This window comes from Pseudonaja textilis, chromosome 1, assembly GCF_049901715.1.
Source record: "Pseudonaja textilis isolate UNSWEBS1 chromosome 1, rPseTex1.2, whole genome shotgun sequence".
NCBI lineage: Eukaryota > Metazoa > Chordata > Lepidosauria > Squamata > Elapidae > Pseudonaja > Pseudonaja textilis.
This window is the reverse complement of record NC_141990.1, coordinates 184,228,671-184,255,446: the sequence shown is the minus strand read 5'-3', so window position 1 is coordinate 184,255,446 and position 26,776 is coordinate 184,228,671. Positions and strand designations below refer to the sequence as shown.

The following is a 26,776-nucleotide window of genomic DNA, read 5'->3' as shown; positions in this document are numbered from 1 at the left end:
AACCAGCTAAATATGAGCCAGCAGTGTGCAGCAGCAGCCAAAAAAACCTAATGCAATCCTAAGTTGCATTAACAGAGGGATACAACTGAGATCAAGCGAGGTACTAATACCACTGAATAAAGCCTTAGTAAGACCACACCTAGAATACTGCATCCAGTTTTGGTCACCACATTATAAAAAAGATGTTGAGACTCTAGAAAAAGTAGAGAGAAGAGCAACCAGGATGATTAGGGAACTGGAGACTAAAACATATGAAGAACGGTTACAGGAACTGGGCGTGGCTAGTCTAGTGAAGAGGAGACATGATAGTAGTCCTCCAATATTTGAGGCGCTGTCGCAGAGAGGAAGGGGTCAAGCTATTTTCTAAAGTGCCTGTAGGCCAGACAAGGAATAATGAATGGAAACTGAACAAGGAGAGATTTAATCTGGAAATAAGGAGAAACTTTCTGACAGTGAGAACAATCAACCAATGGAACAGCTTACCCTCAGAAGTTGTGGGACTGTCATCACTTGAGACTTTCAAGAAGAGATTGGACTGCCATTTGTCAGAAATGGTATAGGGTCTCTCCCTTGGGGGGGTAGACTAGATGACTTACAAGGTCCCTTTCAATTCTGATTATCTGTTATCTGTTAACATATTATTTTCTTTCAAGAATATTTATTCTTCATAAAAGACCACATATTATTTATTATCATTCTATCAATGTTTACACTGTTTAAAATTCTTATTTCTCTACCTAGACACACAGATTCATCTATTTGTTCTAATTTTTTGCTGTTTATGTATAATTAGCAATCATTCACTTCATTTTCCTTGTCAAGCATAATTATCTCGGTCCTCAATATATTAATTTCCAGAGCCATGTTCTTGTTGCATCATACAGTCTAATATCTGCTGTAAATCATTTTCTTTTCAGTCAATAACAAAGCATTGTCTGCACACGCATTCATGTCTCTTTTCAAATACACCTCTAAAACTACCATAAGGATGGATAGGCAGAGAGACAGACAGACAGACAATTATGGTCAAGGCCCAATCCATTAAACACATTGTATATATAAAATAATATTGATTAAATTAAGCATGTTAATCAAAATGTTGCACATCTTACATGTTGCATGACAGAACTTGGCTACATTTAAAACAAAAAAACCCCACCTGAGCCTGAAAGAGTTAGTTGTAAATAAAACTGATCAGAATAACTAATAAATTTGTTTAAATGCGTACTTAACCATGATTATCATCATAAAGCAAGCAATATAGTAAGATGTGTCTAGTAGTTTTAATGGTTCCTGCTCTATCTAGGCATAGTTTAGATTCAAATGAAATGCCCTAATATCTCTCTAAAATTACAGACTAGAGCCCATAAGTATTATGTTGTATTCATACATAAACACATTAAACAACCAAGGAAACATTACCTATCATAGTCTTATTCCCAGCTCAATGTTGAACATTCATTAAACAATGCATTTATTCTTACACATATTTTATTTCCACTATATATTACTCTTGTCACATTCAGTAACTAAACTACAATTCTATATTCAGGCATAACATCCTACAACTGGAGCCTAGTATGTACTTTCTCTAAATTAACAAAAGTGCAGTAAATTTTCTCACATTCATATATTTCTCCATAATCTGCTGAGAAGCAAACCTTTGCTCAACACCTATCCCGCCCAACATGTATTTCCCAAATTTTGATTTCTATGTTTTTTATCCTTTCAATCAGAATTCTGAGAACATCTTCCTAGGTACACATAACAAACTAATCTTTTAATAGTTTTTGTTTTCACTCTTGTAACTTTTTCTTTCTACCAGGGAATGATAAAAATATTCTTCTAAACACCAGGTGGAAATGCAATCTCTACATACCATTTAGTGACCATAATCGAGACAGGCAAATCAGTCACTAAGCGAAGTGATCAATAAAGTAAAAAGTTCATAGACCATAACTGTGCTTTACATGTTTATTTCAGGTTTTCATTCCTTTACAGTATTGGGGAGGGGGAGGGGGTATGACCTCAAACAGTGAAGGTTTCTAGAACTCAGCTCCTGAGGAAGCAGAGAGAAGGGGAAAAATCTCTATTTATAGCCCTTGTTCCTCCGCTCCCTCATCCTTTGGAATACTCATCCCAGTGCTGGGATAATTAGCAAGCAGAGAATTGATGTCTGTATTTACATTCATTGCAGAGAAAGTGTTAAAAAGAGAGCATGCAGGCATACAATGTGGAATTGATGTCAAAAGGAATGCACTGTTAGCCTGGCATGCTAGGAGCCGTGCTTAAGAGAAAAATTGAAAACTTTAGTGTAAAACTGTTTCATCATGATCTGTGTGTACTATGGCTTCCTGATCTGTGCCTAACATTACCACTGCCATAATACTAAACTATTTATTCCAGCATTACCTGACTTCAGTTTCATCCCAAATAATTTAATCATTTTATTTTTAATCCCATTCAGCTGGCTGAAGACTCTTTAACCCTTTTTATCTACTTCTAGAATATTTTTTTTAAAAATTTCAATAAAATCTTTTTGCATTTTCCCTGCTTCTTTTAATCATAATCATTGCATTTTCAGCTATTTTTCTGTATATATAAATTTTACACAATAACTTTATTTTATTCTCATCGATATCTAAAAATATAGCTTATATAAATGTATTCTTAAGTATGTACCTTACTTGAAACCCAATTCATGGAAGAATGCAATGTAATTACTGCAGATATTTTTGCCTTTTCGTCCCTGGCTTTTCCAGCATATGTTGGATGGTACTTCCAGATTTGGCAGCCAGCATGGCAAAAGGAATTCAAGAATATTTAGTTCAACACATTTGGAGAATATCTTGTTATATAGAAAGCTGGTTTATGTTTTCTATTCATTTCTGTCTGAATAACATATGCTCAGAAACAACTCACAATGCAAATTAAAGAAATGTGAATATTGGATTGCTACAAGTATGTGCAGATTACCACTCTTAAATAGAATCTCATCCGCTGAAGCTTTCAAAACTCCTCAGGGCTATATAGCAAGTAGAAAAAGTTCCTTACTCCTTATAATTTCTCTTACTCTACTATTCTCTACTAGTTCCAGGAACAAAATACTCCTACCTGTGCTAATGAAGATATCAAGATGGAATGAAATGACGAGCCACATACAAATCCAACATGATTTTTATTTTATTTATATGTTAAATTTATTTGCCGCCTATGGGGCTGCTCTAACTACTGTGGCTTGCAGCAGTAAAACCGGAGAAATGAAAAAAACTGTAAACCCAACAATAGTAAAGCAATGGAATAAAATAGTAAAATATAGTGATAGAATAAAATATGGGTGGGTGGGGAAGCAGTGAGCGAGGGGGGAATTCATTGAAAAGAGCAGCTCACCCTGCTGTTCAAGACACATTTCTAAACTTATCTATTATCAAAAGAATCTACCCAAGAAATGGCCGAAAGCTACAACCTGTGAAACAATTGGGTGACATATGAGAAAGAAAGCTATTAAATTAGACAGGAGAGAGAAGTTCTATCAAGAGTTTCAAAAAATATGCTGTTGAAGAATTAATTATATTAATTAAACCTAATTAATGTAAATAATAATTAAACCTAATTAATATAAATTGCATTTAAGATTATATTATTGTAAATTCTTGGGTTTTATAATAGTGTAAGTTGTGTGTCTAATGAAGTCTGTCAATGTATGAAAAGCATCCTCTTCCAGATGGTTGGGCTATGATTCCTGTAATTCTTAGCCCCTGGCTATGATGGCTAGAGGTTGATAGCAGCTGGACTCCAAAATGTACAGAAGGCTTCTAGCTATCTACATTTACTCATGTGATACTAAGGTGGATAGATCAGAGTAAGATGTACATCTGAAAAAAGTGCAACATTTCAGTTTCTGTAGACTGAACGTTAGCTGCTATTCTGGCTGAAACTCACAGCAAAAGAGCAATTATTATAAAGGATTAAAAGCTGCACATCTGAATGCATTTCAACATGGAGCAGAAATAGAAAGCAGAAACTTAATATGTGATCAGCAATGAATGAGATTTTATCATTCATACTAATACATTTCCATTATCTGTAATGTAGAAAAGAATGCAACAAATTTCTACTTGGAAGTGTACAGTAATGCCTATATACTCTAGAAAGAAAACAAAATCTTGAAAAATGACAAATAGAATTTACAGTTGAAGTTATCTTACAGAGGCAAAAAAAACATAATAGGGATTAGCAATGAGGACCTCATGAATGGTATAATTTTCTTCTGATCCAAGATGAAAACCATAAAAGTGCAAACATTGACTACTGCTATCAATTTTAGCAGCATTTACAAATTTTAGTCTGATTCTAACTTATTTCCTCTTACCTCAAGGGGAATAACTGGTAAATAGATATAAACAGAATTAATTATTAATCGTGATTCATTTGGTTATCGTTTAATACTTTCCTTACCTACCATTCATGCATCCCTCCACACCCTATTTAAAACTTTGCTATATCTCCATTGCACCCTCACTTAACCCTGTGCACCCTCCCCAACCCATGATGTATAACTATATACCCCGTCCCTATCCACTCTGTACCCCCATGCAACCTCCCCAATCTACCATGCCTGCCAAGCACTGTGTAGACCTTTCCCAACCCTCACAGACTATTCTGAACCCCTGTTGCATTCCCGTACACCCTTCTGAATCTGAACCCATGCTGCATTGCCACATACGCCCCTGTACTGTCTCTGACTGGCAGTGTGCCTCTTACACATCCCCTTGCAACCTAATGCACCGTAACTCCTCATGCTGTAATTCTTGTACACTCTCTTGCATCTCAGCACACCGTTCCTGACCTATATTGAGATGCATTTGGACAAATGAGATCCTTCTAGATCTGGGGTGTCAGACTCAAGGCCTGTGGGCTTAGATATGGCCCATGGGGCCACCCTGGAAACAGCATAGGACTGGCCTGCAGTGCATCTTCCAGCTAAAATGGAGCTCAGGAGGACTATACATGGCTCTCCTGACCCCTGTTTAAGCTGGCAGAGGGTTGTAGGAGGCCGTTGCAGCCAAAAATGGAGATTGGGAGTCCGTTTTCTCTGGCAGACTGCTCGGGCCACCACAGGTGCCCCCAACACAAGTGATGTCAAGCTGGCCAAGCCCCACCCCACCCCCTCCCCCCCGGTGGTCAAACACAACCCTGATGCTACCCTCAATAATGAAATTAAATTTGAAACCTGTAACCTAGATGTTCTGGAAGAATGCTGCATACTTAAAAGAGATTTGAGATTCCCATGTCATCTCTTCGAGAAAGAAAGATAAAGTATAGTTAAACCATTTGTCTCCAAGTTTTATGTATACTAATAAAAGTTTTATATATTCAGTTGAAGTCACCAATAGAATGTTTGAGTCATTAGCAAGTATAGATTTTTAAAAAGACTCAAAACAATTAAATACCAATTAGATTAAGCAGCAGTGTGATGACCCAGGGTGGGATACAAAACAAACAGAGTCACAGAAAACAGGTGAGCCCTTTTTATCCTTCAGTTTGCTTCCAAGCTCCGAATATCTTTGACAGAAGACAAAAAAACTCCCACACAGTTACACGAAGAAGGAGAAAAAACAACACAAACCAGATAAGATAAGGGCAGGAGGATGTCTGAAGATAACACATCCTGGGAAGGACACCAACTCAGAGAGGAACTATAAACTAGAGATATTTACATGATTTGTTTCCAGCATTTGCCAGTACGCAGGTCCAAACTCTTATTCAGTTGTCACACCTGCATCCCATGAAGAGGATCAAGGCCCTCTCCTCCTGAGGAGACCATGTCTCTCCCTTATCCTCTCCTCCCTGCATGACCTAGGATGGATAGGGGATGGGCCTGGGTCCTCCTCTGACTGCCCAGCCGGTCTCTGCCCTTCCCCAGCCTCCTCCACAACCTCCGGAGCCACACTTCCACTCCCTGTCAGCTGTTCCTCCTCTCCCTCAGAGTCAGTCTCCACCAGGGGCATGACAAGCGGCTTTTTTTCAGTGACAATTGGCATAATGAGTTATAAAAACGTTTTCAACTAATATCAAAGGACTGAGTGGTCCATTTGAAAGGAAAGGGTTTTCTCAAAGTAATAAAAGTAATAAATGGTAATGTATAAATTGAGGGGTCCTTGGTGGTCTCTGAGCTTATTGTTTTATTGCAGACATTTCATTATGCAAACTAGATAACTTGATTAATGCTACTGATGTTATTAGCACTAGCACTGATGATGTTCTCCAGTCTGGGTAATGAAACCTCTGCAAGAAAACAAACAAGCTCTGAGAGCACTCATTTCAATTCTGAGCTACAAATATTCTCTTTTACTGAGAATGTATAAATTATATATCTTCAAAATATTTGTATTAAAAGTATTACTTTATTAGAATGTATACAACTTATGTTAAAAATCTGTGTGGCCTTAGGTGGATGAAAAAAATGGAATATTCATTATATGTGAGAAATTTCAACTCTGGAAAAAACAAATTCAAGACAAAGAATTTCATTTTAAGGCCAAACATGGGAAAATAACAATTGTTTCAATTTATGCTCTAAATTATCATAAACAAAATCTTATGGGTATTTTTTTTTTCAATTTATTCTTGAGTTTGCAGAGGAAGAAGTCTGATTCTTACAAATACCAACAGAATCCTTTCTTTATATTTCAACAAATGTAGATCATTTAAAAAGACTGGCCAAAATTCCCCCAAAATTTCTCAGATGATATTTTGCTATTCTGTCTCTCAAATGCACGTTAGATGCCAATATCCTCTCAAAAAGAAATTTACTTTTGATTTTCTTGCTCATAAAACTTACCCAAGAATAGACTTGTGTAGGATTTCTTGCTCATTGCTTAAATAACCTTATAAATGTAAAAACTGCACCGTTCACTTAGCAGATCATAGTCCAATAATTGTCAGTTTACACAGAGAAACCTTTTGCCTGGAAAAGGTTTTAATGCTTTATCATATCCCTTAATGCTTTATCATTACAGCAAGAATATATTAAACTAAAACATCAACATAAACCAAAGAGCTTCTTCCAAGGTGGTTTAACTTTTGATGAATTCTAGCAAATCATTTATGAGAAGGTTTTTATTTCCTTAGCATCAAATAAAAAGCTGTATAAAATTAGAAGGATGTATAGGTAAATGAACCTAAACAACTATTGTAGAAATAAGACATAAACAGAATCCACTTTTGGATTTAGCACAAAGGATCAAAGTGATTTTTTTACCAATTGGATTTAATGGATATACTGTAAATTGCAGCTGTAACATGAATTTTGCTAGATAGAAATACCATGAAAAAGGTAACAAACTAGATAAATTGTTAGCTTATCAATTGGGAAAACCAGACAAAAGTAGTAATGTTATGTGAGATGATAACAGATGTTTCAACAATAGAGGAGATAAATCAATTTATTAAGTATTAAATAAAATATTCTATTATTGTACAACAAACAGATACCAAATTCAGAACAAACTGAAAAATATTCAAACACAAGACAGTTCATGAAATTTATAGATCAACAAAAGGAAATTCTTAATAAACCAATTACCAAAGACAAGCAGAACAGACTGAAATTGAATAAATTTCCAGGACCTTATTGTTTTTCTGCAGTTAATACAAGACTTTCAAGGAGATTTTGATTACACTGTTAATTAATGAATTTGTTTTAACAATTCAAGTACTTTCTTTTCATGACAAGAAGCTCTAAACTATTTGATTTATTTAAAAGGGAATGATCCAACTTATCCAGAATATATAGACCAGGGCTGTCAAACTCATGGCCTGTGGGCGGGATGTGTCATATGCTGGCCACACCCACACCTGGTTTAGCAAAGGGGAAAAAAGTCCTGATATGTCACATGATGCCACCAGGACGATGTGAGTTTGATACTCCTGATACAGACTAATTTCTTTGTTAAATATGCAGTAGATTACAAGATTTCTAAAGCAATGCAAAGAAAATAAATGCCTTTCTATCTCAATTAATAGATCCTGAGCAGACTGGCTTTGCTCCAAAAGGGATAATATATTTGATATTATTCTCATATATCAAAGAGATATATGAGGATATCAGTTATATTTTGAACATAATAATAATATAAATAAAACAAATAAGACAACAGTTGTGTTTTTTTCTCGATGTGGACAAATATTCTGATAATTTATATTTCTGGCCTTTCTCTTATTTTTAAAGACATGAATTGTAATTAAAATTTTATATGGATTCAGACTATTTATAAAGAACAAATAAAATGTTATTTGTAAATGGACTTCTGGCATAAAACTATAAAATAATGAAGGGTGTAAAATAAATCAGTTTCTTCTTTCATTCATTCTATTAGAACCATTGGCAAAGAAGATAAGCAGGAAAATAAAATTTCAGGAATTAAACCATCAAATCAAGTACATAAATTATTTGCAGATGATTTACTTGCAATTATCCATGGAAAACACTCTCTAGATCTGACATTGGAATACCTACAGCAGTGAAGTTCATCATCAAGGTGTCAGGTTAACAAGACTGATTATGTAGCAAATTGGTGTTGACTCTTAACCACTGGATAGATGGATAAATTAATAGAAGTACGACTCAATTATGGCATGAAATTTATTTGAACATGAAAAACAGTATTTACAGAACAAATGATTTAATGTTATTACAAAAAAGATGATGTATGTTGGAATTTAGCAAAAATAATTAAAGATTTGCTTTTCAAAAGATATGAGATTTGAAAAAAAATATGGCACATAAGCTTGAAAAACTTAAAATGATCTTTGTTAGGAAGAATTACAATGGTAAAAAATGAATATATTGCCAAGATTTCACTTATTTCAAATCATTCCAATAAGTATTGAAAATAAATGGCAGAAACATACAGTATAATTAATTTTACATGATTAAGTAAAAGACTGAAAGTGAAGTTTATGATTCTACAAGATTCAAACAAGATAGATTGGCAATACTAAACTTCAAATTGCATTATTAATAGTTCCTTAATATAGGTCACATATTAGGTTATATTATCTTTTTGTGTTCTTTGAGACTTGATTTAAAGTATGGTCATTTATAGAGAGAAGAAAAAAAATATTTTCCTACTGTTGATTTTGATATTAGCTTATTTGAATGATTTGTCATCATAAAAGTTTTATTTTCTCATTAGAAATTTCAAATGTAGGTATGAAGATTATTAGGGTATAACATCTTACTTACATACTTAAATTTCCCCCACTGCACCTTTTAAGATACCTTCCCAAAAGGTTGTATCATTTTAAAGTCCTGATAATGTATCTAGTTAGTATTATGGAGATGTTTAAATGAATTCTCAGAAGAGTGTGAATTAAGATTTCTAAGGTTTTTGCTTTTAAGTCAATAAAAATGCTACACTTCTGCTGCATTTTGATTATATCAGTGTTTAAGAAATATTTTCTTTCTGAAGATGATAAAGGATCTCTTTTTTCCCAAAACAAAACTCAGCTCCTAATATGAAATGTAGCATTCATGTAAAAAGGGAGCTGCAAACATTGCCTTTCATTTTATTCCTAAGGAAAATTTATATCTTCAATTTATAGTATGCCTCTAAAAATTCAGAAGTGCTACGTTTCCCAGTATTTGGCCTTCAAATGACTTGCAGCTACTATGCCAAACTGCATAAAGGCAGGGGCTTTGCCATTTCACTACTCAAAATGACAAAATCAACACACAAATGAAGAGGATTGCCTTTTACATCAGCATGCATTCAGGTTTTAGTGATGCTTGCAGAAAAATGGGACAAAAAAAATCAGTCCACTGCAAAGGAGCTATTATATACAGCATTAATGTGGAAATTAATACTCATCTAGCACAGGGGTCACCAACCTTTTGGACCTCAGGGACCACCAAATTCATAATTTTAAATCCCAGGTTCTGTGGGCATGACCTAATTTGTGGGTGTGGCTTGGTGGTCATGTGACTGGCTGGGCATGGTTTATATGTAAATATTATAAATACTTATATAAATATTGATTTTTTTAATTAAAAAAGAGCAACTTTTATCCAAAATCAGGCAAAGCAGGCAGGCAGATTGAGTTACTCACAGAATCACAGATTCATTCAGAGATCTATCTATCTGCCATTGGCTAGCTCAGTCTGTCACATAAAATTTGCTTGCCTTGAGTCTGCACTGAATATTAGAACCTTTAGTCCTAAGGGAGGTTTGGCTGTGCTTAAAAGCAGAGCCGAAGATCTGAAGACTAGCTAGAAAGCAAGAAATGCAACGATTTCCTGCTTTTTTAGCTAATCTAAATCTCCCGGCAGAGCAGAACAGCTGATGGTCAGAAAAAGGAAAAATAGCAATTTAGCAGGCAAGTTTGCCAGGTAAGGAGTGAGTGGGTGGGGAGGGTTCCCGCGGGCCATGTGGGCGGCGCAGCCTTGTGTTTCTGCGCAGCCTGGATTAATTGTTTTGGGGGGGGGGTGCTCTGGGGGTGACATTTCTCTGTGGCCCACCAAAATTTTCTCACAGCCTACCACTGATCTAGTATTTTCTTTACCTAATGCAAAAGGTATTGTGATTCCAACCAATAATCACTTACCGATAAATGTGTTTTGCTCTCCTGACAGTAGCAACAGACTACCTTATGGTATCTTTGAGATACACAAGTCTGACTACAGTACATATACAGGAGTGTTTCCCACTGATTATAAAATGTAATTCTATAACACTAAAAAGGATAAAGAAAGACTCTTACTTTGCTTTAATCAAACAATGGACCTTTTGTAACACCCACAAAGGGAAAGGGAAGTAACCTAAATGATGAAACTAACATAACTGGGAGAATTCCTATAAAAGAGACAAAGCCTTGGTTTCTATATTAAGTATAATGAATTTATTTTTTATTTTCTCCTTTCCCTCTTTCTTGAATTACCATTGTCTGAATCATTTATTGTTATAAAATAGTTTCAGATTTGATTGCATGAAACAAAGTTGGTTTGAAATATAGTACAAGCTGATTTAACAGATAAAATAAATGGGATGTAAATTGCCTATATGTTGTAAAGTTATAGCAAACCCACATAAATGTTATAATGGGCATATTAACAGAAAATACATTATTCTTCCAACCACTGGTGGTGAAGTGATTACAATGCAGTATTGCAGGCAAACTCTGTCCAGAGTCTGGAGTTAGATCCTGATTGACTCAAGGTTGACTCAGCCTTCCATCCTTCCGTGGTAAGTAAAATGAGGACTCAGATTGTTAGTGGCAATATGACAATATTTGTAAACTGCTCAAAGAGTGCTGTAAAGCAATATGGAGCAGTATATAAGTCTAAGTGCCATTGCTATATACACACCATGTCCTTTAATCTGCCTATTATCGAGAGGATCCCACTGTTACAAGATAAACCCTACCACCAAGTAAAAATATAGCCTTAAGCATGAAAGTATTGATGGGCTAGTCCCTCTCGCTCAGTCTAATTCACCTCACAGGATTTTTGTTGTGGGGAAAACAGGAAGAGGAAGGAGTACTGTGTGTGTTCACCATCTTGATTTTTTTTTATAAACATGATAAAGGTAGGATATAAATTAAATTACATTATTTAAATTGAATTAAATCAGCAAGAATCCCTAATAGAAAGACACATAAGTGATTAAAAGCATGATCAGGCTCCAGATGCTACATTTTGAATATAAAAAAAGTGTTCAGCTAGAGCCAAAAGGCTCTGGATGAAACAGGTGTTAGCCTGTGCTTTTGGGGAATGATATTCCAAAATCAAGGTGCCACTAAAGTCTCCCATATCTCCACTTAACATAATTATCCTAGCCAAGAGACACTAAGAGCCTCCTCAGATACAGCCTAGAAGTGCTTCTAAGTACTGACGTCCCAAACTGTTAAAGATCTTCACCATCATCCATGAAAAGTTGAAATCCAGGAGAAAATATACAGCTGGTCTAGGAAGAATGTTATGGATGGAAGCCTTATTGTTGCACTCTATTTAGTTGCACTCTCCAAGCTACTGGCAAGTATGACTATGAGGAAGAATTTTAGCACTTGCATCAGGAGGAAGACATGATTGTGAACTACAAGTGCAGATGCTGTTTTTAATGCTTCCTTAAATAACATTTTTTAAAGTACTGCTGAGGTTGTTATATTCTGTTTGAAGAAATTTTGCAGAGGGAAACAAAGTTGGCTTTGAATAAAATATGTGGCCACCATTAGTAAAACATGAGCTTAATTCAGGAAAACAGACTTGACTTTCTTTGGAATAAGAGGAAAGGAAAGGAAAATGCTATCAGGCTTTCATGTTTATGTTTTTATGGTCTATTTCAATAAACTGGAGAATTAATATGTCTTGTGCTACATATTTGTTTCTTGACCTGGCTTATCTTGATACTATCTAAATAGGTATTTATTTCACAGCCCTTTAAGATAGTCATGCTGCTTGAAGAGGAAAAGAATATTTTATCCACAGTGGATAAACATTTACAAAATAATGTTTTTTCTGTTCCTACTTTTTAAAAGCCATTTCCTACAAATTGCTCTTTTTTCAGTTTCTTGCTGAAATTTGTCCAAAATTTAAACCATTCTGGTTTAGGTTCTACCTGACTCAAATATAATTTAAAAGCAGTAAACGTTGAAGCTCAGCTAATGCTCTGTTGAACAAAGAACATCTTTTAAATAACCTTCCCTAATCAGGAACTCTTTAGAAATGTTGGATCAGTCCTCATATTTCAATGACTGGAGAAGGCAAATCTAAAAAGTATAAAACTGCACCAGAATCACTGCATTTCAAAGGCTTTGTCCTTTGTTAAGATTTTACAGGTATCCATTGCCTTTGTCAAGATATAATTAGAAGAATACAACTAGGAATAAGGTGAGCTATTATGAAACAGTAACAACCTTTGCAATATTTTTAAATAGAGAGGAGGAGCCACAACAACTCCATTAGGAGATGCCCTATTGCAACAATAGTAGTTCAATTCAACCCTTTTAGGTCCATCCCCCCCCCCCCACACACACACAAAAGTGGAACAACAGTTGTAATTCTTCACCCATTCTAAGACTGTGCCAGCCATTTTGGTTTAACCCAAACACTGCAGGTTTAATTGCCTATCTTACTATAAAGCACAGCTGCTAAGATGATGATAAAAATAGTAACAATATTAATTTTGTGGCTTCATATGGCAAAACTCATAATAGAAAACATAATCTATCTTTACTGTTGACTAAACAATATTGCCCCTCATAGGTATCAGCAACAAGCAGGCATCAAGGCCAAACTGAATCCACTTATGTTTACTGGCAATCAAAAGCAGCAACAGAGATGTGTAATCCACAGACATGTGTCTGAAGAATTGTGACCTAGATTTAACAAGTCAAACTCCACTCTCTGAAATTCCATGAGTGGACAGGAAAAATGATATGTGGAAGAAATGGTCCAATGGCACAGGAACCTTTTTACATTCTTTGCCCTCTATTGTAAAGCAAGTTTTCTAGAAAAAAAACAGGTGAGTAGGAGGAAGGTTTATAATTACTTAAAATACAATTACTCATTGTGCATATTGTGTTGTCCAATCCATTTTACAATTTTACAGACATGCATATTCTTACCTACACTAGGTATAAAATGTTTTGGTAAACCAGCAATTTAGGTTAGTGGTCCTTAAACTGGGAAGTAATTCATCCCATGGGTATAATTTGGGCATAGTGTGGAAGTAATGGGGCAACTTGTAATTGCTTGTTAGTGTGTCAAGGATCCATTTTGGGGACTGCTGCCATCAAGAAGCTGGTGTGAAATAACAAGAGTCTGGGTTTTTTGTGGGCATAATGACATAATTTGTTACCAGGAAAATATTAATTGGGTCAAACAGTTTAAGAACCACTGATTCAGGCTGGGTATATGTAGCAAATCAAGTTCCTAAAGAAACACCAAACATAGGATTCCAGGGGTTTTATGCAGCTTGTTATGAGACTGAGATAAGAATCAAATAGTTTCCAAAGAGTTTTCTCTTTATTAATAATCACTTTAATTATCTGGAATCAATTGATATTTACTGTATATTGATGCACAAATGAACTGTTTTCTAGCAGTTAAAGTCATAATATGTACATAAAGACATCCTTTTCCCATTAAGATTTTTGTACACTTTATTTCACCTGTCTCTGAAGCAATTTCATATGCCAGCAGAAATACATCCAAATGTAACTAAATCAAGTGTGAAACCTGTGATTTCAATGCCAAACTCATCAGGATTTGAAGAAGAAAAACAGATGGTTTAAAAATGTGAAAATGTGTCCAATCCTCTCCATTTTTCTGTGTAATACTAAATATTCAACATTAATATTATTATCTTACTGATAGAAGATAACATACTCTATTATTCTAAACTTAGCATTCAAAATATATTTACATTATGAGATGTGTTTAAAGTTTAAGTTTAAATAACTAGGGCAGAAAACAGGATTTGGGATTTTTTTCCCAATATATCTTTGCTGAAATGTTTGTTCTTCCAAAACATTTGAACTTTATTTTCCATATCATTATTCTTCTGAACATCATTTTTCCATATTTATCTGTTATTTTGATTATATATTCACTTCATGGATAAGCAGTTAGTTATGTTCCATACTAAGGGATATTTTAAAAAATAACAATTACTATTGATTTTTAATAATATGAGATTAACAATTATCTGAATGGCAACACCTATTACTTATTTGTTTGTTCAATAATAGAGTCCTTGTAAGCCTCTTATTTTTTTGTACACAATATTTCCTCTTGTTTATATAATTGTCAATTCTAATATATCTGTAAGGGTCTAGAATATAAAATTGTGGCATACTAAAAATTGCCAGTTGACAAAAAATAAAGCTTTTTCTTTGATCTAAAAACAACATTCATATATGAAATGCAAGGCTCATAGAAAATATTGGTTTTTCCAGGAGTACATTAGATCAAATGAAAGTTACTACAATAAGCAAGGGCATCAAGAATAAACATTCTTAATAATTAATCAAAGAGTAGAACCGTGTTACACAAAGGCGAAAAAGGTAGCTTTTCACTGGTTCCCTAGGGTTTCTGTGAGAATTTGTAAAAAAAAAAAAAATTGCTTTTTAAACACTGTTTTTTAAACTTAATACATTGTGCAGTGCTACGGTAGCTGTAGAGATATGTTTTATGCAGGGATTTCTTGAGAACTGAACATTATATTTCAAGGTTTCCTCAGGATAAAACAGTTGAGAAAGACTGAACAAAGGTGTGTTCTGATGTAATAGTTCCTGCTCTCTTGATTTTGAATCTTTATGTGTTCTTTCTAGTCTTCCTTTGTCCTTTCTGGCACTTGATACAATATTAGGCTGAGATACCATGCGCTTCAAAGAGCCTTGAGCCTCACATTATCTATCACTGTGATGGCAAATCCTGTCAAGAATATATGAAAAATTGAGTAAGAAAAAATGTAATGCAGTGTGAAAATATCCGAATGACCCTCAGATGAAACATTGTGCATAAACATTCTACATGGGATAAAGAAGATAAATTTAGGTCCCAGGGAGGTATATACAATGGCTTCTATTTTTAAAAAATTAAAGAAGTGCAAAGAAGACAAGGAAAAAACAAAGGCAAAATGTTTGTCAATGCAGTTCATGGAGTAGTGGTGCTATATGGATATATCGAGGCACACTCAAAACTACTCATGGTGCTGCATCCTGGACTAGCCATAGATTCTGAGTTGTCCATAAGTGCAGCCTCATGTGGAGTGTGTTACACTAATTCAAACAAGGGTTCACCCAAGTGTGGATGACCGTGAGCAAGGCCTCCAGATTCAGGAACAGGTAAAATTGACACACAAGAAGGATTTGTGCAAAGGTCCTCCTAACCATGATGGTCACCTATCCCTCAAGCTGGAACTATGAATCCATAAAGACCCTCAGATTGCATATCAGTTTTGATTAGGGGGTAGGGCCACATCCAGAATTAGAGATGAAAAATCTTGTAGAACTGTTACTCAGTTTCATCAGGTTTATGACCAAGCCTATTCTTCTCTATCTAGATTGGGCGTTGGTCTTACCTGACACGCCATTTCTCTTCGAGCTGCGAGGATCATCCAGAGAGTGGGAGGTGCTCCAGTCTGCGTCTGTGTAGGCTGAGCTTAATTACTGAGGAACGCTCCGCCCTCCATCACGTGGTCCCTTGCAGCATTCCCCAGTTTATGCGAAGTCGAGAGGAAAGAGAAGGTCGCACTCTCATTTGATTAGACTTAAGGGATCATTGGCCGAAACAAGACTCCCCCAGATGGTGAAAGGATAAGGGTGGGGCTGGATGATCCTTGCAGCTCGAAGAGAAATGGCGTGTCAGGTAAGACCAACGCCCATTCTCCTTAGAGCTGCTCGGATCATCCAGAGAGTGGGACATACCAAAGCTTGGCTGTCCTACGGGAGGGACTCCGTCTGGGGTGGAGGCTCCCGCGGGTCCTCGATGACCCGCTGAAGGACTCGTCTGCCAAACGAGGCCTCCGCCGAGGCAAATATGTCAATCTTATAATGCCTAATGAAGGGAGACGGAGAGGCCCAAGTGGCGGCTCAACAAATATCCGAGATTGGAGCCTGGGTGGCCCAGGCTGCCAAGGTAGCTGCACTTCTGGTGGAATGTGCAGTAACTCCGCTGGGAACTGGCAAAGCCTGAGACAAATAAGCCTTAGCGATAGTGGCTCTGATCCAGTGGCCAATGGTAGAAGGTGACACCTTGTGACCTAATGTCTTGGGTTGAAAGGAAAGGAATAGGGATTCGGACCTCCTAAAGGGTTGGGTGCGCTTGATGTAAATGCGAAGGGCCCGTCTCACATCCAGGGTGTGCCACAGCTTCTCCCTCTCCCGCGAAGGATTGGGACAGAAGTTCAGGAGCGTGAGTTCTTGTGCCCTGTGGAAGGTTGAGTTGACCTTGGGCAGAACTACCCGGTCAGCATGGAAGATGCAAAGGTTCTTTCTCACCAACAAGGCTGCAATCTCCGAGATTCGGCGCGCTGAAGTAACAGCCACCAGGAACACGACTTTGAATGTTAAGAATTGGAGGATGGATTCCCTGAGAGGCTCGAAGGAAAGTTTAGTGAGGGACACAAGGACCTTATTAAGGTCCCAGGTAGGGTATCGATGCATGGCAGGGGGGCACAGGTTAGTGGCTCCCCTGAGGAAGGCCCTGATGCAAGGGTGGTGAGAAAGGGACTCAAGGTTGTTGCCTGTGATGACAGTCGAGAGGGCAGCAACTTGGCATCTCAAGGTATTGGGGGAAAGCCCTCTCCTCAGCCCGTCTTGGAGGTAGTCCAAAACTTGAGCAATGGAGGGCGAAAGCGGATTGACCTGGAAATTATGGCACCACTTGCAAAAACTGACCCAGGTGGCATTATATATTCGGTTAGTTGAGGGCCGTCTGGTGGCTAAAATGGTATTAATAACTTGGTCGGAAAGCTTCTCGTTTCTTAGCCGTTCCCTCTCAACCTCCAAATGGCTAATTGAAGCCATTGGGGGTCCGGATGTTGAAGGGGCCCCTGAGAAAGGGAGATCCTGTTCGGGGGGATTTTCCAGGGAGGGGCCACAGACAGGTTGTGGCGGTCCGCAAACCATGGGCGCCTGGGCCAGTAGGGGGCCACTAGCAGGAGTTCTGCTCTTTCTTGGATCAGTTTCTGTATGACTCTGGGGAGTAGGGCTAATGGAGGGAATGCGTACAGAAGCCCCAGGGGCCAGGGGCAACTGAGGGCATTGTAGTTCTCGGCCCCGTGGGAAGGGTATCTGGAGAAGAACCTTGGGAGTTGTGTGTTGAGGGTTGATGTGAAGAGGTCCACAGAGGGGAGACCGAAGATCATGGTCGCCTCCTTGAGCAGGGACGGGTGGATGCGCCACCTGGACTGGTCCACCGTGGCCCGGCTCAGCCAGTCTGATTGGGTGTTTGAGACCCCTGAGATGTGCTCTGCTTTGAGCGAAAGGAGATGACGCTCTGCCCAACGGCAGAGTCATTCGGCCTCCCTCATCAATCATATGGATTGGGTACCCCCTTGCCTGTTGACGTGAGCCTTGGCGGTGACGTTGTCCGTGAGTATCAGGACATGCCGCCCGCGTACCTGAGGGAGAAAGTTACGCAGGGCCAGGTGAATGGCATGGAGCTCCAACCAGTTTATACTGCATACCCGCTCTGCCTGTGACCATCTGCCCTGGGTCATGAACGTTTGGATGTGAGCGCCCCAGCTGGTCAGGCTGGCGTCTGTGGTGAGGGTGAGGCGATGGGGTTCCTTGAAGCAATGTCCCTTGTTGATGGCGGGGTTGGTCCACCAGAGAAGAGACGTGAGGACTCGGAGGCACCTTGACTATGGTCTTTGAATTGCTTCTGCCGGATCTTTGGAACGGGAGCAGGAACCACTGCAGGGATCTGGTGTGTAAACGGGCCCAGGAAACAATAGAAATGCATGAAACCATTTTACTTAGCAATTTAGGCAATTCTAATAGAGATACCCTTTTTGATCGTCGAATGAGTTTGACGGATTTTTGGATGCTAAGGAACCTTTCCGAAGAAAGGAAGACCTTCCCCTGAACTGTGTCAATAACGGACCCCAAGTGACATATCCCGATAGATGGAAGCAATTGGCTCTTTTTCCAGTTTACTAAGAACCCATGGCCTTGGAAGGCAGAAAGGGTAGCTCTGGTGTCCTTCTCTGCTTGGCGTTTGGAGTGAGATAGGATGAGGATGTCATCCAGGTAGCAGTGGAGGCGCACCGGGCGGTCCCTGAGGTGAGCCGCCAGGGCTGCAAGGACCTTAGTGAAGACTCTAGGGGCAGAAGCCAACCCAAAGGGGAGGGCCACGTATTGGAAGTGGCGATGATTATAACAGAACCTGAGGAATTTGGAGTGGAAGGGTCGGATTGGAATGTGGAGATATGCCTCCGAAAGATCTATGGAAGAAAGCCAGTCCCCCTGCCTGGTGCCCAGTAGAATGGACTGTAAGGTGTGCATCTTAAATTTGCGGTGGATCAGGTAGCGGTTAAGACGTTTTAGGTCCAGAATTGCTCTCCACCCACCTGGCGATTTGGGGACCACAAAGAGGTGGGAGTAAAAGCCCTGCCCTCGTTGGGAGGGTGGGACTGGTTAGATAGCCTGGATGTTGAGGAGATGATGGATGGCTGAATCCATCAAACTGCGTTTGGAGGGATCCCTGGAGGGGGGGATGCCATGAAAAAATCAGGGGGCGGGATCCTGAACTCCAGGGCGAGCCCATATCTGATGGTGTCCCGGACCCCGGCATCGGAGGTAGTGGAGTCCCATTGGTCGGCGAAATGTCTGAGACGTCCGCCAATGGGAGGGGAGGGACAGGATTTATCTAGAGCGCCGGAAAGGCCTCCCCCCGGAGCCCCTAAAGGGACGCTTGTAGCTGCCGCCCCTCCTGTTCCGGTCGCCCGGATCGGTTCGATCGTGGGGATGGAATGGCTGAGAGGAGGGGGGTCTCGGGTATCTGGGCAGGAAGGGAGACTGGTAAGAAGGGTCGGGAGGACCCTCTCCAAAATGGCTGAGGGGTTCTTGAATCTGGTTTCCGAAAAAGAGAAGGAATTTTTTCTTGCTCCTGGTTTCGGCTAGCAGGGGTTCCAGCGCCGAGCCAAATAGCTTGTCTCCCTTGATGGGGGCGGTTGCCAGCTTAACCTTATTTTTTACATCTGCCTGCCAGGGTTTGAGCCAGAGCAGACGGCGGGCCGTAACGTGAGAGGTTAGTGCTCGGGAGAAGAACTTGACCACGGGGTAGGTGGTCAATTCTGCTGCAGCCATGATCTTTGCAATGTCCTGGTGCACCCTTGTGTTAGAGGGGGGGACATGCTGTTTCAGTTGGTGGAGCCACCGGATCGAGGACCTGGTGAAGAAGGAGGCGGCCGTGGCCGATCTAATGGCCCAAGCGTCAGCTAAATGAGCCCGGCGTAAAGCTAGTTCGGACCTCTTGTCCTCGGGCTTGAGAGCCTCCAGAGGATCGCTGGCAGAGGAGGAGGTTGCTAAGCCAGCGATGGGCTCATCAACCTCCGGGGTATTAAGCAGGGTGCAAAAGCTTGGTTCGAGGTTGAAGAACCTCTTGTCCTGGTTGGATGGGGCAGGAGGGGCCCCCGTAGAAACCAACTGATTCGAAACTAGGTCGTGAAAGATGGGTGGAGCCGGAATAACCTCCTCTTCCACCATGGGCTGCCTAAAAATGGCGTCCTCTGGACCCTCCGCTGGGGAAGGGAGGGTAGAGGGGGGTTGTACGGATAGACCAGAAGTGTTTTTGGCCTTGAAGAGGATAGATTTAAACATGTGTGGCTTGAACAGCCCCACAAAGGTGGGTTGATCAGGAGTGAGACCTTCATCCTCAGACAGTTCCGCTTCCATCGGGTCTATCTCCGATAGGGGCTCCCCGTGGAGAGTGGATCCCCATTCAAACTTCCTCCTCCCTGTACTGGTCCAAAACCTCTATCTCCTCCTCCAGTTCCCCTTCTGGAGGAGGGCTGACCCCCCTGTGAAGGTACCTGACCGTGAGCAGGGTCCGGTCTGGGCGAGGACCTGGCTGATAGCGACTCGTGTACGGGAGCCATCTGAAAGAGGCCTGGCCTGGACATCTGCTGCAGACCTTCAGCAATCCCCTGGCGGATAGCCCGTTCCATCCAAGCCCTCATTTGTTCAGGGATCTCGACTGTGGCGGGCTCCTCCTGGCGGAGACCGGTGGCCATGGGAGTGAATGTGGCTTCGGGCATCCGCCTGGTCGATGGTCCAGGGACCTGAGGCTCCTGGAGTGAGCTGTGCCTGGAGAGGGAAGAACAATCTGGAGGAGGGGGTGGTGCGTAGAGGTAGAAGGAATGGGAGATGGAAGGGCTGGAGGTACTGGTTGAGGCTCCCTGGATCGCCTGTCAAATTCTTTCTCTAACGCCTTATGGTGTCTTAAGGCATCTCTTTGAGAGGCCTTGGAAGCCTCCTGAGAGGTTTCCTTAGCCTGTCTGCGCACATGGTGGGACTTAGATTTGGCCTTCAAAGAAAGGCGTTTAGCGGAATTGTCATCTGCCATTTTACAAAAGGATTGAATATGAATATTATAGGCGGTTGGCACACCAAGGATTCGACCTATGGGAGAGGCCGGGTATCCTTTAAGCTGGCCCGCGCCCCCTTTTAGAATTTGGTAAGAGAATAATCTGTAAAAATATGATCATATTATTATTAATAATAATAATAATAATAATAATAATAATAATAATAATAATAATAATAATATATTGAGAATTATACGTATCTGATGTTATATTTATGCAGATAGGTATATATATACTGTGAATAATTGCTCACTATTGGAGTAGTGTTAAGATACAGATATATAAATATAAGAATATTTGTTTATTTATTCTTTATTATTATAAATTCTATACTGAAAAATATGGGACCAGGTAACTAGGTCCAGGGCTCCCAGAGCAGGTAGAATAGATGTTGTTGTATCCAATTGGTCAAATGAACGCCTGAGGCTGAGACAGAAAAAGGCCTCTAGCAGCTTGCCCCCCCCCCACCGCCAGCAACCGGGAGGGAATGGCTGCAATCCCTCACCCTGAGTGCTGCTGCGGAAAAGCCAACACTCCGATTCTAATTGTTTAGCACAATAACAGCATAAAAAGAAGCTCTAACAGGCTGGGAGGCCTGTGCCAGTGAGCTAACAAAACTTCGCAGTAGTAAGAGAGGCCAGAAGATGGCGCCTGAGCACGAAGCGGCGCCCAAAATGGCGGCCGCCTACGAATCTCCTCGTCGGGCCGCTCAGGGTGGAACTAAGTCCCTCAGGCGAAATTAAAGCGCCTAGAGGGCAGCAAGGTAAAATCGCCCCTTCCTGGGGCGATCGGTGTTCGGGTGGGGGGAAAACCAGCTGCGCTAACACCGCAATCGATTCAGGCCGCTGGTGAGGGCGGCGCAGAGAGACAGCAGGAAGAGAAACGAATGAGGGGGGATTAGCGCAGAAGCGCTGCTAAACCGCCAGCTCTTTTCCCCCCTGGGGGCAAAAAAACCACGCTCCCAAAGACACCCCAAATGCACAGAGGCTAAGGAGACACTGATAAAGAATTAGGCAAACCTGAAAGGCACAAAGGACGAGCTTGAATCGGCCAAGGAGGGAAAGGTACACACAGCCTAACTCTCCAAAGGCTGAGCATAAACTGGGAAACGCTGCAAGGGACCACGTGATGGAGGGCGGAGCGTTCCTCAGTAATTAAGCTCAGCCTACAGAGACGCAGACTGGAGCCCCTCCCACTCTGGATGATCCGAGCAGCTCTAAGGAGAACCTCATAGTCTCCAGATACTGAGATGAAACACTGACAGCATCACTTGGATGACCAGGGGTCAAGATTTCTGCATGTTGATTATACCTAAACTCAAGTCACTGGATGAACTATTCTTGTAGATTCATTGTAGATGTTCAATAGGAAAATGTCAAATTCTGTAAAATTACCATAAAGTAAGGGCATGGGGCTAGATCCATAACAATATTCAAAAGAACTCGATAAACAAAACAAAAAATACCTGGCTTCCTTTCTCTGACCACTCTGACATTTCTTCAAATCTGTGACTATTTAATATTTCATTTATCCCTGAGTTTATTGAGAGTAAGTATGAGCTGGCTAATAACAATCTGTAAGATAAAGGGTTAATTTCTATTAACCCTTATCTTTGGAACACAAAAAGGTCCTCCAAACCACAACTGTCACCTATCTTTTGAGACAGAGAAGAATTCATAATATGTTCAAGTAACACTATGTAACTATTCTATCCTTTAACTTTTTTTTCTGGGAAAAAAAGAACACTTTGCTACCATTTCTAGTCATCCTGATTTTGCGGCCTGGTTATGGTAGTTCTATAGAATAGTAGGAAAAGTGGGAGTTAAAATGAAAACTAAATTCATGGAATGAAAGAGTTAGAAAGGGTCCGTTAAGACTATATCATACCAACTACCTATTTGAATGCAGAAATTTAAAATAAAGCATCCATGAGAGAAAGCTAACTCCATCTGACTACAACCATTAAAGTGGAATTTGCTACCTCTCCAGATAATTGTTTCATTTCCTGCTTTTTCCTTATTAACTGCTCCAAATGTTTGGCTATTATCCTCCCAGCATTAAAAATCTACTTTCCTGTAATTTACATATATTATTTTATTCCTGTATTCTGGAGCAATAGACAAGAGTCTTTATTTTCTATGATGTCATGTCCACAGAAAACATGAGGAAAGCGACAAAATATGTAGCACAATGGAAACTCTGCATGTTGAGAACCTGACAGTTATCCTATAACAGGGCTGTCAAACTCTCAGCCCACGGGTCAGATGCATCATATGCTGGCCATGCCCACACCTGGTTTAATGAAGGGGGGAAAAGTCCCAACACATTACATGACACCGCCATGACTCCATGAGTTTGATATCCCTGTCCTATAATGTATAAGGGTGAATGAAACTTGTGGGATGATATTACAAGATGTTTTATTACTTCGATTAAACATTAAGAACAGATGCCTATGGTAATTTCTTTTCCCACTTTTTTCTTCTCAAAAACAAAACATTCTTAAATAGTTGAATTTCTCTTGTAAAAACTGAGACTTGGTTTCGTTTCCTGATCATACCTATTCCTTTTTATTATTATCACTGGACCAGGTATAACCATCCTATACATTTGCATTAGACTTCTGTGATCTAAGTATTTTGGTATTTGCCTATTAAGTTATTTTCTATCTTTTAGCTATTGTACTTAGTTGTGTCATCGTAAGTGTCCTATGGTAGAAACTTACTAACATCACTAATAATTAAGTCTTCCATATGTGTTGGACAACAACTCCCACTATTGTATCTAGAGTTCTAGTTCAATGCACTGAAAAGACACTAAATTGGGATAGATTTTTGCAATCCAGGCACTAGCTAGCTATCTTCAAGGAAGTAATACAGTAATCACAATAGAGACATAGAGTAACAAATAAGAAGTGAGTGCACTGATGTTTGAACAGAAACAGTCCAGTGAAGATCCAAATTTGGTATTTCTTTTGCCATTGTAATCAACATGTTATTATTGGAACCCTGCTATTATCGGTGGAAAATTTTTGAAAACAATTTCTTTCCCTGATGTAAGATAATTCCATACTTTTTATGGTAGAGAAACTCATATTTGCTTGACCTAGCAGAATTTGTTGTCTTTAGTCAAACCAAACACTATTTAATAATAAACATAATACAACTTTTTGCATACAATAGGCATAGAAGTAAATCCACAAGTTTACTTTTAAGCAAGAAGAAAAAAGCTGTAAAATTGATTAAGCACTCAGCTTGCAGGAGAAGAAAGCAGTTTTGATAAATTATCATATACCGTAATTTCCTTCCACGGTGAATCTCTGACTAAGATCTAAGTCCACAGCTCTTTGTGTTAAAAGCAGGTGAATTGGAGACAAGTGAGTCTTGATACAGTTCCAAAACCAGAATGACACACGGAGTGTTTTATAGGGTTGGATTAAATCAGTGACTTACTCTTTTAGATGAGAAGCCAAGACTTAATGATAGACCTTATAAAAGATGAACATATGGCAAAACAGATTTAATAAATATTGTAACTTGCCCCAGATCTTAATCACAAGTATTTTGTAATCCATCTGTTCCTTCTGTCTCTTAAAGCAGGAGCTCCTACATTCACAGAGAGACTATCGGTCAGTAAACCTATGTGTTTAAATTTCATATTGCTTCCCACAATTTTATCTATTAGAATTGTAAATCAAATAGGAATAACTAGCTCCATACAAGTAATTTCACAGACTAGCCAACCTTCTAACCAATAAGTCTAAATTTACAAGTACAACCAAGAAAACAAATAGACCACTGAACAAATCATCCCAGAGTTCTTACTTGAGGATTAAATGATTAGGCTCAAATTATTCTATTTTGGATGCATTGTGCCAAGATCTAGCTCTCTAGAGAAGACTCTAATACTGGGAGAAAGAGAAGGAAAAAGAAGAGGATTACCAGCAGCAAGGTGGAGGGATTTAGTAACAATGGTGATGAGTGCACCATTAGAAGACCTGAAAGAACAGGTTAAGGATAGATCATCATGAAGAAAATGTATATGATTGCTAAGAATTGGAAATAACTTAATAACACATAATCAATCAATCAAATTTACACTATCTGCATTTATGAAAACAAACTATATTTGGGAGTGAAAATGACAATATGGGTTATTAAACAATAAGAAGCTACAATTAAACACGTTTTGGATGGTGATTTACAGAAAAATCACGATGTAGCCCCTCCATTCCCATTACCATAAAGGTAATCTACATAAAAGCCATTTATTCTAGCCAACTTTTATCTACATAAAAAGTGTTTTCACTTATCAGATTTAATTTATTGCCAATTAATTCTAGAAGTATACTATAACAATATCCCTTTACAAGACTGCCTTTTTTCCTGCTAGACAGCTTCTCTTATTTAATAGCACTGTCCTACATACTAACCTGGGCACTTCCACCTAAAATGTCTTTATTAATCAGTCTAAGTGTCAACCACATAAAGGAAACTTGTTTTTTTTTCTACAAATGGATTTGTCTATACAAATAACCAGGAACATTATTAAATTCTGGTAGTGACTAATTAGATAAGAATTCACAGGGTTAATGAAAACATCTACATAAATGTACAAAGCAGTTTAAAAAAAGCAAATACCATGTTAATGAGTATCAGACCAAGAACTAAATATTAGTTGTGTGCAATGATTTGGATTCCATTTCGAAAACGGAGATGTCAATTTATCTGCACCTCTTTAAAGCAGTCAAATTTTTCCTCGGGATGTTAGCAGAATGTGATCCTGAGAATAGAGATGGCTGCTTTAAAAAGTTGCAATCAAGGGCATAGATATCTCTCTTGATGCTGCTGATCATATTGAACACTACCTGTGCATTATGACATCAGGATATGAACTCTACCCTTTCGTATTTGCGTCATGATGCGGCATGTAACAGTACAACTTATGTTGTAATTGAAGTTTTGTCCCTTGTTTCCTCTAGATGCCTATCGGCAAGAGTTCTATATTTACACTCCACTATTTTCCAATGCATATTTTCCAAATTATTTATGGAATTATACATAGCAATATTAAAAGTAAAACAGTCAAAACCAAAATGTTTTCACATAAATCCATGATGAGCCCTTTAAATACTATGCACCAGCAAAACTATCCCATCCCTACAGATAGAACAAATACAAATGAATGCAATCAGAAGGGCAAATTGAGCCTTTTATTTTTACATAATGGTTATTACAGGCATGTCATCATTTTGGCATCACTGTGGTTTGCTTTTGGATACACTGATAGGCACCTTCATGGGTCCAAAATTACTGTATCTAGAGATCCAGCTGGAATTAAACAAGTGATCAGAAGTGCATTTACTTATTTGAGGGATGGTAAGACTATAATGGTTATTAATCAAGAATCCATCAGGTTTAGCAGTCAAAGCAAGAATAAATGTCTCAATACTAATTGTTGAAGAATAAAATAGACTACTTGTGTTTTGCTTAGCCTCTAGTTGGCCATTGAGGAAAAAAATATGCATGACTTATCTTGAATCCTTAGTTTAATCTACACAACAGCCATAAATTATTACACAGCTGCTGCCATCTATCTCTCACTCATCTGAATCCTTTAATCACACCCATACATGCACAAAGGGACCACTCACTCTTTCGAGAACTACTTTGATTGCA

At 39.1% G+C, this 26,776-nt stretch overlaps 1 protein-coding gene across 2 annotated transcripts in view; it reads right to left on the bottom strand.

Annotated features, from left to right (window-relative positions):
- PDE11A (phosphodiesterase 11A) overlaps positions 1 to 26,776 on the bottom strand; it is a 185,239-nt gene that overhangs the window by 156,387 nt on the left and 2,076 nt on the right. The window lies entirely within an intron of this gene.